The following is a 15,034-nucleotide window of genomic DNA, read 5'->3' as shown; positions in this document are numbered from 1 at the left end:
CCACGTAGAGCACATTACAGTAGTCTAGGTGAGAGGTGACCAGGGCATGTACCACCGGTGGGAGCAGATGGTTGGGAAGGTAGGGGCGCAGCCTCCATATCAGATGGAGTTGATACAGCGCCGCCCGGCTCACAGCCGAGACTTGAGCCTCCATGGACAGCTGGGAGTCAAGAATATGACCCCCAGGCTGCGGACCTGGTCTTTCAGGGGCAACGTACCCCATTGAGCACCAGGTCCACATCCCCCAGCCTTCCCTTGTCTCCCACAAACAGTACCTCAGTTTTGTCAGGGTTCAGCTTCAGCTTATTCCTTCCCATCCAGCCACTCACCGACTCCAGACACTTGGACAGGGTTTCTACAGCCAACCTCGGTGAAGATTTAAATGAGAGATAGAGCTGCGTGTCATCCGCATACTGATGACATTGCAGCCCAAATCTCCTGATGATTGCCCCCAGCGGCTTTATATAGATGTTGAACAGCATCGGGGAGAGGATGGAACCCTGTGGCACCCCACAAGTGAGAGGCCAAGGATCCGAGACCTCATCCTCCAATGCCACTCTTTGGTACCTACCAGAGAGGAAGGAATGGAACCACTGCAATACAGTGCCCCCCATGCCTAACCTCTTCAGGCGGTCCAGGAGGATAACGTGGTCAACGGTATCGAAAGCCACTGAGAGATCAAGGAGGACAAGGAAGGTGCATTCGCCCCTATCCCACGCCCTCCTCATAACATCTACCAAGGCGACCAAGGCTGTTTCAGTCCCATGTCCAGGCCTGAAGCCCGATTGAAATGGATCCAGATAATCCGCTTCCTCCAAGTGCACTTTTGGCCCTAGAGTGATTCTCTGTGCTTCACCTTGGCTTGTTGAGACTATGGGCTCATCTATGTGTCTCCTTGAACTCAACTCTCTTGGGAAAACATTTGGTAAAAGGTTTTATGTACCTTGGGCTGAGGCCCCAAACCACACAACACACCCTGGTGTGTGACTGGTGTAGTTAGCTGATTAGCCAGAGAACAGGAGATTGGCAGAAATGTCTCCAAAAGTCTCTGTAAGTTCAAACAAAAATATAACATGTTTGTGGGATGGGAAAGAGTGTGCAGTTTTGAGATGGGGGGGAGTTAAAAATTTGCTCCACATTTTCCTTGGAAAAGTGACAAGAGCTTCTGCTGGGGATATGGGAGAACATAAGCTTCCCCCCACATTTCCCTGAGCTGTTGACCCTTTTCCATTTTTGATGCTGGGTATGCATCTTTGAAATATAGAGGCTTTTTGGCTCTTGAAGCAGTTATGGTCCAGAGCTGGTAAATTCATGTCCTCTCATATTTCTTTTCAATTAAATTTTTTGGCAGAAAATATCCTATGCTAACTGAAGATAAGAACTGAAGATAAGAACATCATGCCAATAGGATAAGGAATAGCTATGGATTTTAGAGTCCCAATTAATTGTTTTAACTCTACCCTCATAATAGAATAGCAGATAATAGAATAAAACAGCAAATGACTGATTTACTGTGCAAATTTATTGGGTTTAGAACTACAGCAGAAGACATGTAAACTTGTTTTGCCTCAGTATGAATTCAAAGTGACAGTCAAAAGCATGTTGTCTTTGTTATCTCTCTGTAGTTTCTCTCTGTAGACTGTTTCAAATTCACGGCTCCTCATTTCAAGTCTGTAGAAGAAGTAAGAACATAACATAAGAACATAAGAAGAGCCTGCTGGATCAGGCCAGTGGCCCATCTAGTCCAGCATCCTGTTCTCACAGTGGCCAACCAGGTGCCTGGGGGAAGCCCGCAAGCAGGGCCTGAGTGCAAGAATCTCCCCTCCTGAGGCTTCCGGCAACTGGTTTTCAGAAGCATGCTGCCTCTGACTAGGGTGGCAGAGCACAGCCATCATGGCTAGTAGCCATTGATAGCCCTGTCCTCCATGAATTTGTCTAATCTTCTTTTAAAGCCATGCAAGCTGGTGGCCATTACTGCATCTTGTGGGAGCAAATTCCATAGTTTAACTATGCGCTGAGTAAAGAAGTACTTCCTTTTGTCTGTCCTGAATCTTCCAACATTCAGCTTCTTTGAATGTCCACGAGTTCTAGTATTATGAGAGAGGGAGAAGAACTTTTCTCTATCCACTTTCTCAATGCCATGCATAATTTTATACACTTCTATCATGTCTCCTCTGACCCGCCTTTTCTCTAAACTAAAAAGCCCCAAATGCTGCAACCTTTTCTCGTAAGGGAGTCGCTCCATCCCCTTGATCATTCTGGTTGCCCTCTTCTGAACCTTTTCCAACTCTATAATATCCTTTTTGAGATGAGGCGACCAGAACTGTACACAGTATTCCAAATGCGGCCGCACCATAGATTTATACAACGGCATTATGATATCGGCTTAACTGTAGTCCAAGGTACTTGAGTCTCCTTGTCTCTTGGACCAAAAACTAATAGAGACAATCAACAGTGTGTTCCTCTGGAGTATGCAGCTGTTGACAAGAAATGAACCCTTAGCCAACTATGGAGACATTAGAGTGGCCACACTGACTTCTGAAGCAAAGCACATAACACAGTACTTCACCTCAGCAGTGTAATTAGAGAAGAGGTCAATTGAAATCCTGGCAGCAGAGGGAGGGAAAACTTTCCTTGGATTAGGTAAGTTGTTCAAACACAATGATGATGCAGCAGAGCTGTGAGGAATTAGAATTCTTTAACACATTTTGTCCAAAACCTTGTATGAGAAAATTCAACTGCTGCAATTCATCTTGAGTAAAATAAAGGGAATTCAAGTCATTGAGCATTTCTTGATTCCATATAAAGGAGGAGTGCTGTGCTGACACACACACACACACATACACATACACACACACACACACACTTATAGGATTGGGGTGGTGTAGTGGAAGGAACCTGTTGAGCTGGTCAAACCAGTCTCTTTATTAAGGTAAGCCAAATCTGTCAATGTTTCTAGGGGAGTCCCTGAAGCCGTGGCTTTGGATTCAGCACAGAGAGCAGTTAAGACTCTGTCTCTTTCCAGCCAGTTGCTCCTATGGCAAGTACCCTATGTACATGTCTAAAGACTTGGTCAAGAGAAGATGTGTTGCCATAGCAAGAAGTCCTTGGTGTCTTTGATATATGATGGGAGGTTTTGCACCATGTTTTGTAAATTTAAGTCAATGTACAGAGAAATCCTTTCAGTAGCTGTGTTGTTACCTGAGACAATTGGGCGACCAGGATTGTTGGCTTTGTGGATTTTAGGCAGCATGTAAACCCTTCCAGGGGTGGGGTTTGGATTAACAAGGAGATCAGCAGTTTCCTCTTTAAGAAGTTTCCTACTTGTAAGGTTTTGTATAGATGTAATGATACGAGTATTGAGATCTGTGGTGATGTCTTTGTCAAGAAATCTGTATGTTGTTTCTGTTAGAGTAAACAAATATTGCATGGTTACTTTAAGGGATATTTGGGAAATATCCCATGTACCTGTTTACCATGATGTAACTTCCTAGTTACCTGACTTCCTCCTTCTTTGTCCTGGGGGATTTTTGAATATTCTCCATTGCTGATCTATCCACCATTGAGAGAGGCCGCATGGCACAGATGCTCTCTCTGAGAGTGTTGCAAAAATGCTATTCGTTTCCCTGGTATGCTGTCTCTGAATTACCACCAAGAATGAGAAGTTAGCCACTCGAGGGTTCAACTAAGTTTTATTCTCGAGAATAGAGACACTCTGACTATGCTCATGCATCAAAGTAAATTGTCTGGCCATTAGTGTGGCCAGCTTCCTTTTATATTCTAATTCACTATGTATTTTGCATACTATGCTTTTTGGAAGATTTCAGCATTAGCAACAAAATGAAACTTATCAGGGGCTACTGCCTTTTGGCTGTATGTCATTCTCATCTGTGTCAATAGCATCTATGTCAATAACATCTAACATCTATGTCAATAACATCTAACATCTATGTCAATAACATCTAACATCTAGTCAATAAGATAAGTTGAACAAGATACATATATTCAAGCTAACATTGTTCTCCTAACAAGACACATGTATCCAAGCTAACCTTCTGTTTTCCTTTGCCAGTTTGCCAGCATATTTCGTTCCAAGTTTTCTATAAGGCCTTGAGACCTCTAACATAGCTGTACTTTGGTTCAGCATTACATATCAATACATATTCTAAGTATAATTATATTCTAAGCATAATAACCTGGATTTTCTCAACAAGAGCATCCATACCAAAGACTAACATGGACTGAGACTATTTTTCTTTCATCTAAGCTAGAACCTATGTTTCTATGAATTCTATGAATTCATGAGTAAACATTCTTTTCTTTTACCTAAAGGATTGTGTCTGTTGTTATTTACATAGAGAAAGGTGGGGCTGGTTTATATTCTCATTCTGCTGCTTGTATTTTTACAACTCTGCTAAGAAATAGGACCAATCGAATTAGTTCCTATTTCTGTGTGTATTTTTTTATAATACTGAACAGTTTCATCCTTTAGTTGTATTTGACCTTCTGCTATATAGTCTGTAATGTTAAGTACCACAACAGCGCCACCCTTATCTGCAGGCTCGATGACAACATCCCTTCTCATCTGAAGGTTCCTTAGGGCTATTCTTTCTTCTTTTGAAAGGTTGTCGTGAATAGGAGTTGGTGTGTGGTTGTTGATGACTCTGTTTATTGGTAAGGGAAAGGTTTCTAGGACTGGATTCCTGTTAATGTTCAGTTTCCAAGTTTTAGGTGGCAGAAACTGTAGCAGAGGATCTCTATTGTAGAGGTCTATGTTGTTCTTAGAGTCAGCATAAAAAAATTCAGCCAATCTGCATCTCCTTTCGAATGCTTTGATGTCACATTTCATCTGTGCTATATTGTGCTCTCTAGGTGTTAGGCAGAAGTTGAGGCCTTTGGATAGAAGCCTAATTTCATTAGGTGACATTTTGCCTGCAGTGAGATCTATTATTGTTGTGGAGTCATTTCTGTAAGTTATGTCAGGTGATCTTGTTATACATGTGGAAGTTTTTGGAGTAACTCACATTGGCACCACATGGCCTGAACCTGGAGGACAGTACCGCCACTACTTAGCTTCTGCAAATGAAGCCCCTCTGAGCATTCCATCCTCAAAGCTCTATAACTGCCACCTTCGTAACAGCATTTGTATGTTAGCAGCTGATGAAGGCGGAAGCTGAAATGTTTTGTTAATACAATAAAAACCTCTGTTTGGTTAATCACAATTACATTCATATATATTTTTAGGTGATTAACAGAATCCTTATAGGGATCCGGAGCAAACTTGAGTGAAGTTCTGTTTGTTGCTTTCAAAACTGTCTGTCTGTCTGTCTATCTATCTAATCTAGGACCTACCTACTTAAAGATTGGTATGGTTAATCCCCTTTGGAGGAGATACAATGTCTGTATGTTGCATATGCTTATGTAAAAAAAAAGTTCTAGCCATTTTAATTTTTTAAATGTTGACCCCCCCCCCCCCAATAATTTAAGTGTGTCTGACGCAAAGTTTCTTGGAACTACCTGTCTGAAATTTGGCAGGCTCATTCCTGTCTTTTTATCAAGTCCCCAGATTTCATGCTCCTATGTGAAAAAATAAAAAAGCTATGGCCATTTTTGTTCCACAATGGAGGTCAATGGGAGGACCAAAGATTCAGATTTCTGAGTCTTGATTAGTGATGGGCTTCGTTTCTGCAATAACTGGATTTGCCATTAACTATTATTTTTGATATTCTCTGTCTTTGCAGAGAGAATTTTGAAGCAGCAACTCTCCACACCTGGTTTCCGATTCAGTCTTCTTTTTTCCTTATTTTTTAAAATTTGTTTTGAAATAATTGATAAGTGTCAGTGATGCTTTTATTGATTTACTTTCTTTGTGAGCTATGGAGCTATCCCTATGGAATTCAGTCAGTTTCTTATGTACAGTTTCTTTGACATGAAAGCACACTAGAAATTGTAACAGCAATTCTGAATAAAAGTTTTGAAGGGAAAATACCAACCAAGATATCAACAGAGAACATAAGTGTCCCTGTGATTCTGGAGAGGTTGTTCTTTTGTATTGCCTTTTCTACTGTGATCTATGGAAAATTTTCATTGAACCTCTTTTATTTAAACTCCCAGGATGATGGGATGAATTTTACGTTGTTTTACTCCTCTCTGATCAAAATGCAGTCATTTCTCTTAGTGTAGCTCAGTTTTGTGACACAGTATGTAAAATGCATCAGGAATTAATTCTAGCCATCTAAACTTATAATTTCCTTTTCTGGAGTTTGCAATATGATTATGACTCTATAATATTGCTTTTCAAACAATTATGTTTTATCTATTTTATTTTATGTCACCATTTTACTCTATTTGACATATTTTGTATGTTTGGAAAATATGTTTTATGTAGTTCTCACTACATTCTGGTCATTGACCTTATTAAAGATCGGTTGATGGAACATAACAAAGGTTATACAACTGAAATGTTTAAGTGTCCACTATTTCTTTGCAAAGGGAGGAGGATAGGGAAAGAATTAGAACAGATGGAGGCAACACAACATTTCTCCCAGTAGAGAAGCAACTGTGATAGCAGGGACCCCTTCTAAACCAAATACACTTTTTAGTTTACACAGGTGCTATTTGTACAACTGCCATACTTAAATGTCTCCAGTATCTTTGAAAGGGAGGAGGATGGGGAGAAAACCAGAACTGGCCACATCCCTGTGACCTTTTTGGCCATGCCCCACGACTTCCTAGCAACCCTTCCAGGTGGAGTTGGCACTAGCCACCACTGCCTGAGAGTAAGTCCCATTTAAACCATTTTAAACTATTTAGAGTAGACATATATAGGATTGTGCTATTAGAAAGCGCATTGTACTGGACACGTGCAAGGAAACAGAAACCAGTAACCATTAAAAGAGTAATATGACTTTCTTTTAAAATATATTCTGTCTTTATTCTGTCCAGTTTGGCTTTATCTAGGGATATAAGAAGGCAACACGCAGCACTGTTTCTGTTCCACTTATGCCAAAAACATTATTTGTCTCACTGTCCCCTGTGGTGAAATTACATAACTTACATCATTTCACTCCATTAATTTCAATGCAAAGGAAACACAATGCAAATAGGGGGGAAATCAATCATTTGCAGACTGACAGAAATAACAATGAACACCAGCACTTTCCACTTCTGTTTCCACTTTCATCTGAATTCGCCAACATCCCTGGCTGTAAGTGAACTGAATAGATGGCATTCTTGACTGTGAACATTTCAGGATTCTTTTAATTACAGTAGAAGATCAAAGTGATATGTTTTTTTTAAAACTGTGGCCTAGCAAAGTTTCAGTCATTTTCCCAACAACAATTCCCCAGACATTTTGGATTAAATCCTCAGGATAAATGTTTGGCCTACGGCTAGATTTCCTGTTAGCTGAATTAAAAGGGATGTTTAGAGAGCATTTGAACAATATTAAAGTATGTGAACTCCAGCTTGTTTACTAACAATTTATACTAACAAATGGGACGCACAAAGCTAAACAAAATTTGGCAAGGCTTTTGAGAGTCATTTCCCTATCCTTGGGGGTAAATATTTCCAACACTGCTAAGAAGTTGATTTTGGCATATGTTCCTCCAATACTAATTAAGATAAATCTTCCTCAAATTGATGTTCAGAATAATTAATATCACTTTTTAAGTAAAGAATAAGGGGCACTGTTGAGTGTGGGTAGGTGGGAGTTAGTCCATATATATCTTACTCCATATATAGTAGTTTGGTCCTGATGTGTCATCTTCCATGTCTCGTATGTCTTAGGAACTTGTGGTTCTACACCCCCAATGCCTCCTCAGACACTGATCCTGATATGTGAAGGCATACAAGCAGGACTCTGAGGCCCACTCTCTACCAGAATTCATTATGTCTCCATTTGTCCCAATCCTCTCACTCTAGTGCAATCTCTAAGCAGAGAAGATAAAAATGTGCAGCTGAATGTCACCTAATGACCCCAGATTACCAGACTTTATGCTAGAGCATAACCCTTTAATTACTGGCAAAATCTGCAGTTTGGGATTAGGCTTCTGCACTGATAGGGCTGCTTCATTATTTAGGTGCTTTGCTGAGCTCAGGCCTTTGTAAAAGCAACTTCCGTTGCTTCTTGGAGTCTGCACTGGCAGCTGTCCTGTCCAACTTCAGCTACTTGGAAGAATACTTGCCACCATCTGCTAGACTCCTGCCATAGGTCAGCCTTGCCATGGACTTGAAAACATTGTTCAAATCGAACACAGAGACTGATTTTTCTTATAAACAATTAAATGAGCCTATGTACAAGATATATCAGGGAAGAATGCAAAAAGACAATACCTCTAGTTAAAAAGAAAGACCTCAATGGATGACTGAAGAACTCTTAAAATGGTTAAAGACAGAAGGAAAGCAAAAGCAAAAGGAGATGATGCAACAATACAGTGACTAGTACAAAGCGACAAAGAGAACTATTACAATGGTTATTGTATAGAAATAGAATAGGTCAACAAAAAGGGTAGGACAAAAGCCCTATTTCAAAAGATCAGAGAAATTAAAGGGAAATTTAAACCAAGGGTAGGGATGTTGAATAATCAACAGGGGAACACACTGACTGACCAGGATGAAATAAAAGGAAGATGGAAGCAATACACTGAAGAACTCTACAAAAGAGATGCCCGGATGACTTTTAAAAGCTGCTTTTAAAATACTTGGAAGAAACAGATCAGGAACAGATGGCATACCAGTAGAGTTGCTAAAAGCTACTGAGACTGAACCTGTCTAAATTTTGATAAAAATTTGTCAACAAATATGGAAAACTCAGAGCTTGGAAGATTACTTTTAAAACGTAATAAATTACAGTTACAATTACTTGGCCGGAAAAAGTAGTAATTACAGTCACAATTACAATTACTCTGAAAGTAACTGATTACTTTACTTTTTCTCAAAAGTAATCACTACAATTTCATTTGTTACTTTTTAAATAAAATGTCTACAAGGTGCTGACCTTGGCTGCTGCACATCTAAGTAGCCTAAAACAATATTAAAACTAAACACACACACATAGGGGGTAGTAGAAGGGTTCGAATCCCCACATAGCCATGAAGCTCACTGGGTGACTTGAGCCAGTCACTGCTTCTCATGAAAACCCTATTCATAGGGTCACCATAAGTCGGAATCAACTTGAAGGCAGTACATTTATTTTTTATTTTGAAGATGATGATTATGATAATCAGCATTTCAAATTAATTCTGTATGAGAAGCATTCTATTCCAAGCTTGGAAAACCAAGGAGGAGGTATAAAATGTAGACAAAAATACTTTTGACAAAATGCTGTTTATCCTTTATATCAGCCTTTCCCAACCAGTGTGCCTCCAGATGTTGTTGGACCACAACTCCCATCTTTCCTGACCATTGGCAATGCTGGCTGAGGCTGATGGGAGTTGTGGTCTAACAACATCTGGAGGCACACTTGCCTCTGTAATTCTCACTTTTTTTTACCCACTGTTTGAATGTCTTTTGGGAATGCCTACTGATTATTTGTTATCATTTTGGGCTGATTACCTTCAGCTATTATCTCACCAAAGTTGCATACACATGATAGATTTAAAGCACATTTCCACCACCACCCCAAAAAAGAATACTGGGAACTGTAGTTTGTTATGGGTGCTGGGAATTATAGCTCTGTGAGGAGTAAACCACAGTCCCCAAGATTCTTGGGGGAAAGCCATGTGCTTACATGTATGGTGTTTACTGGGAGACTCTTACAGATTGATTCTATACTCCAAGAAGTAAATCCTATTGACTGCTATGGGAATTACTTCCAAGTAAGTATGCTTGGAATTGCAGCTTTTAGGTCATGCTTAATAGCCAGCTTGTATCAAATTGAACAGAATACAGTTTCCAATCAGATTTAAACACTAACCACTTAAACTGGTCAGAGTGTCATTCCCTCTATTTCTGAAGCTCAGGCTGGAAGTGTTGTTGCTTATGTAGCCATGGTATCACCATCCATACCACACATAATAAGGAGTTTTAGTGGGCAAGAGGGAACCCCAAGTGTTGCAGAATACAAAAAAGGTGAGAGAGAATACAGAAAGGGGATGACTCCCAAAACAGCCCAAATGAGTACTGAGCATGCTTGTTATGGAATGCTCAGTGAGTGAGTGAGTGAGTGCACGTGCAAGAGAGTGCGCATGCAAAAGTGCGAGAGAGAGAGAGTGCGCGTGCGAGCGAGCGCACGCGAGAGCGAGCGAGCGAGATGTCTCAGCTAACAGAAAATTATAGAACAGTAGAGTTGGAAGGAACCTATAAGGTCATCGAGTCCACACCCCTGCTCAAAGCAGGAATCCAAGTTAAAGCACACCTGACAGGTGGCTGTCCAGCTGCCTCTTGAATGTTTCCAATGTTGGAGAGCCCACCACCTCCCTAGGTCATTGGTTCCATTGTCATACTGCTCTAATGACTGACAGTCCTCTTTAGAGTGTTGAAAGGTGTTTTGCCCCCTGCTTGTCCTTGCATCCCCTCCGCTTCTAAACTTTTATAATAGTCCAGATTTTTTTGATGTCCATATGATTGATGGGCAGGCTGAAAAGAAAAATGACTTACTAAGGCTACATCCACACAAGACATTTATTCCACTTTAAACAGTAATGATTTCCCAGAATCCTGGGAAGTGTAATTTGTGAAGGGTCCTGAGAGTTGTTAGGAGACCCCAATTCCCCTCACAGAACTCCAGTCACAGAATTGTCTGAGAAGAGGGGCTGACTCTTAAACCACTCTGGACATTGGAGCTCTGTCGGGAGAATAGGAGTCTCCTAATAACACTCAGCACCCGCCACAAACTACAATTGCCAGGATTCTTTGGGGGAAGTCATGACTGTTTAAAGTGGCATAAATGTCTGGCATGGGTGTGGCCAAAAGGTCATCCAACGAGTTCATGGCTGTGGTAAGATATGAACTCAGAACGTCCCAGCTGCACCCAGCATGGAACTACACTTTCAGCAGCAAATACCAGAAAACAAACTAAATGTGTGCTGTCAATGTGCAAAGCATTTGATGGGGTGCATTTGGGGAGGTGAAGCAGGAGATAGATGGAAGGGGCTGTTTTAACCTTCCATGCCTGCCACTTTACCACTGCAATGCTAGATAGGGGAAAGTGGCCAGGGAAGGGGTTGCAGTTAAAAAGTTTCAGCAGCAAATTACCCCCTCTCATCACTTCTCCCTAACAAAATGCCCCTCACATCAGTAGCAGACACCAGCAGGGAAGTTCTTTTTGGAGTTGTAGTTCAGTTCTCATTCTGTTAATTCCCAAACTACACCAGTTGTCATTTTGACCTACATGCATAGGGAGAAAGACAGTGTAAAGGGTGTGCACAAGGGGGAGGGGATGACAAAGGATTTAGGACTTAAATATTTAATATTCCATGAGCAGAAAACAATACCCTATGCAAATGTCTATATTATTGCAGAAAAGTTCAGTTCTACATGTTTGCCATCTTTTCCTCAAGCACAACTGTTTTTGAGATAATAGTCTTATTCTCTCTTGCCCTTCACCAAAAAGCCATGTTAGTTGTCCAGTATATGAAATCACTGCAAGCAGGTGCAGCCCAAGACATTTTGCTACTTGAAGCAGAACAGCAAATGGTGCCTTGCCCCCAAGTCAAGGTCATAGTACCATAGCTTGAAAAGTTATGTTGGCATTTGAGGCAGAAAATCTCACAAGTACCTCTTCCTGACAGTAAATATACAACAACCAAAAATTAAAATAGCTAATAATTTGTTGCATGCGGCCCCAGATTAGTTGCTTGGGTAGTCATCTCTTGCTGCCTAGTGAGAGTTGCTCTATGAGAGGCACATAACTGAAGCAAAACACACAAACAGAAATGTGAGACTGCGCCTACCTCCTAGTCTCTTGCCAGTTCCTAATTTTCACTTCAGAAACAAAACACATTTTACAGCTCTTGTCCCAACCAGATACATCCTTTCTTGTTTGAGCCTCCCCCCCTTTCTTTTCCTGTTGGCTCACATCTAATCTGGACTGGACTGCTTATCTAACACAGCAAGTTGACCATTAACAGATGGGAATAAAACAGACTGACAAAAAACTAAAAACAGACTCAAAACTCCAACAATATTCCAGAGAGAGGGAGAGCCACGTGAGAAAACTTCTCAGGTAAAACTCGGGGGGGGGAATGAGCGGCAGGCGCAAGTACTGCGTGAAGAGGAATTGCTTTGAAGGGGATCCAGCACCTTGGCCACCAGAGACACACAGAGAGAGGTACAGAATCTCAAGCTGCTGGGATGCTCCTGCAATCTCGTGGCAGGCGTGAGAGGGGGACAGGCACAGGGGGACAGGCATGAGCAGGGGGCACCAGAACGAGTGGAGGGGGTGCCAGGACAAGCGGAGGGGATGCGGAGGGGGAGCAAGGACAAGCAGAGGGGGTGCCAGGATGTGCAAGGACAAGCAGAGGGGGTGCGGAGGGGTGCGAGGACAAGCAGAGGGAGTCGAGGACAAGCAGAGGGAGTGCAAGGACAAGCAGAGGGGATGCAGAGGGGGTGCAAGGACAAGCGGAGGGGGTGTGGATGGGGTGCAAGGACAAGCAGAGGGGATGCGAGGACAAGCAGGGGGCAACCAGGATGAGCAGGGGGGCATGCGATCAGGCTGAGGGAGGCAGGATGAGCGGGGGGGCAGGGTGAGTAGGCCGGAAAGGGTAACACAGCTCTTCACCTCCACAGCTCTTCACCTCCATTCTGCTGCTTCTGCCTTCTCCTCCTCCTTGCCCTCCAGCGCTGTCCGCCTCTCCACTTCCTCCCTCGTGCCTCCTAACATAGAGCACGAGGGAAGAGCTACACCGCGCAGAAGCCCAGTTTGAGGCACATCTTTCCTCCACCATTCCACCAATCACAGCAGCAGATGATTTCCCCCGCTTTCCCCCCCAGTAACGTCCAAATGTAATGCAAAAAAGTTACATTTGTAGCTGAAAAGTAATGAAATTACCACTCGTTCTGTTACAAACAAAATGTAACGATGTTACCCACTTGTTACACAAAATAGTAACGAATTACAAGTAACTTGTTATTTCTAATGAGTTACTTTCAAGCTCTGGGAAAACTAAACAATAGCCCACAGCCTGGAATGTTCAATATACATCCCAATTCCAAAGAAAGGGGATCCCAGGGAATGCAGTAATTATCAAACTATTGCCTTAATATCACATGCAAATAAGGTAATGCTCAAGATTCTTGAGTGAGAAATGCTAGATGTCCAAGCTGGATTTAGAAAGGGAAGAGGCACCAGAGATCATATCGCAAACATACGTTGGATAATGGAACAAAGAATTTCAGAAGAAAATCACCCTGTGCTTTATGGATTACAGCAAAGCCTTTGACTGTGTAGATCATCAAAAACTATGGGATGCCTTAAAAGAAATGGGGATGCCACAGCATCTGATTGTCCTGATGCGCAACCTATACTCTGGACAAGAGTAAGGACAGAATATGGATAAACCAATTGGTTCCCCATTGGAAAGGGTGTGAGAGAAGGGTGTATTTTATCACCCTATTTGTTTAATCTATACACAGAACATATTATATGAAAAGGGGGATTGGACCAAGATGAAGGAGGTGTGAAAATTGGAGGGAGAAATATCAATAATTTAAGATATGCAGATTATACCACAGCAGAAAACAGTAATGATTTGAAATGAATGCTGATAAAAGTTAGAGGAAAGCAGAAAGACTAAAGTAATGACAACAGAAGATTTATGTAACTTTAAAGTTGACAACGAGGACATTGAACTTGTCAAGGATTATCAATACCTTTACAGTCATTAACCAAAATAACAATTAACAATAGTCAAGAAATCAGAAGAAGGCTAGGACTGGGGAGGGCAGCTATGAGAGAACTAGAAAAGGTCCTCAAATGCAAAGATGTATCACTGAACACTAAAGTCAGGATCATTCAGACCATGGTATTCCCGATCTCTATGTATGGATGTGAAAGCTGGACAGTGAAAAAAGTGGATAAGAGAAAAATCAACTCATTTGAAATGTGGTGTTGGAGGAGAGCTTTGTGCATACCATGGACTGCGAAAAAGTCAAATAATTGGGTGTTAGAACACATTAAACCAGAACTATCACTAGAAGCTAAAATGATGAAACTGAAGTTATTATACTTTGGACACATCATGAGAAGACATGATTCATTAGAAGAGATAATAATGCTGGGAAAAACAGAAGGGAGTAGAAAAAGAGGAAGGCCAAACAAGAGATGGATTGATTCCATAAAGGAAACCACAGACCTGAACTTACAAGATCTGAACAGAGTGGTTCACAACAGATGCTCTTGGAGGTCGCTGATTCATAGGGTCGCCATAAGTCGTAAAGTGATATTGATAGGTTGGAGCATTGGGCTAAAAACAACAGAATGAAATTTAACAGAGATAAGTGCAAAGTTCCACAACCAGGAAAAAGAAACCAAATGCACAGTTATAAGACAGAAATACTTGGCTCAGCAATACTACATGTGAGAAGGATCTTGGAATTGTTGTTGATCACAAACTGAAAATGAGTCAAGAGTGCAATGTAGCTGCAAAAAAGGCAAATGCTATTTAAGGCTGCATTAACAAAAATATAGTTTTCGAATTGCATGAAGTACTAGTTCCTCTCTATTCAGCACTGGTTAGGCTTCTTCATGGGTACTGTGTCCTGTTCTGGACACCGCACTTTAAAAATGATGCAGACAAACTAGAACAGGTTCAGCAGATCAGGGTACTTGATCTTTATTTTCTATGGCAAAAAGCTGGTCTGAATTTGGAATTATAAAGATTAAAACGGATGAGGGGCAACTTATCCGATGAGAAACTCTAATTTAGATGATTATTTGATTGATATATATTTGGGACTATTTTTTCTTGGACTACTTTCTTTGGACGAATCTGCTGTTCGTGTATGTTACTAATTGTTCGGTGCAGTGAACCAAATTTGTTTTGCATTCTTGGACGTGAGGGAGATAAGAACTGTGCTGGCCAGATGATGTCAA

The 15,034-nt window shown here is 41.4% G+C and overlaps 1 long non-coding RNA gene across 1 annotated transcript; it reads right to left on the bottom strand.

Annotated features, from left to right (window-relative positions):
- Positions 1-1,545: 1,545 nt before the first annotated feature.
- Positions 1,546-11,982, bottom strand: LOC133365589 (uncharacterized). The gene is made up of 3 exons (XR_009758255.1): positions 11,895-11,982; positions 3,202-3,405; positions 1,546-1,671 (listed from the first exon to the last, which is right to left on the bottom strand). It is a non-coding gene; the product is annotated as an uncharacterized LOC133365589 (long non-coding RNA).
- Between the last annotated feature and the right edge of the window lie 3,052 nt (positions 11,983-15,034).

The sequence above is a fragment of the Rhineura floridana genome, chromosome 10, assembly GCF_030035675.1.
Source record: "Rhineura floridana isolate rRhiFlo1 chromosome 10, rRhiFlo1.hap2, whole genome shotgun sequence".
NCBI classification, from domain to species: Eukaryota; Metazoa; Chordata; class Lepidosauria; order Squamata; family Rhineuridae; genus Rhineura; species Rhineura floridana.
This window is presented reverse-complemented; position numbering and strand designations above follow the sequence as displayed.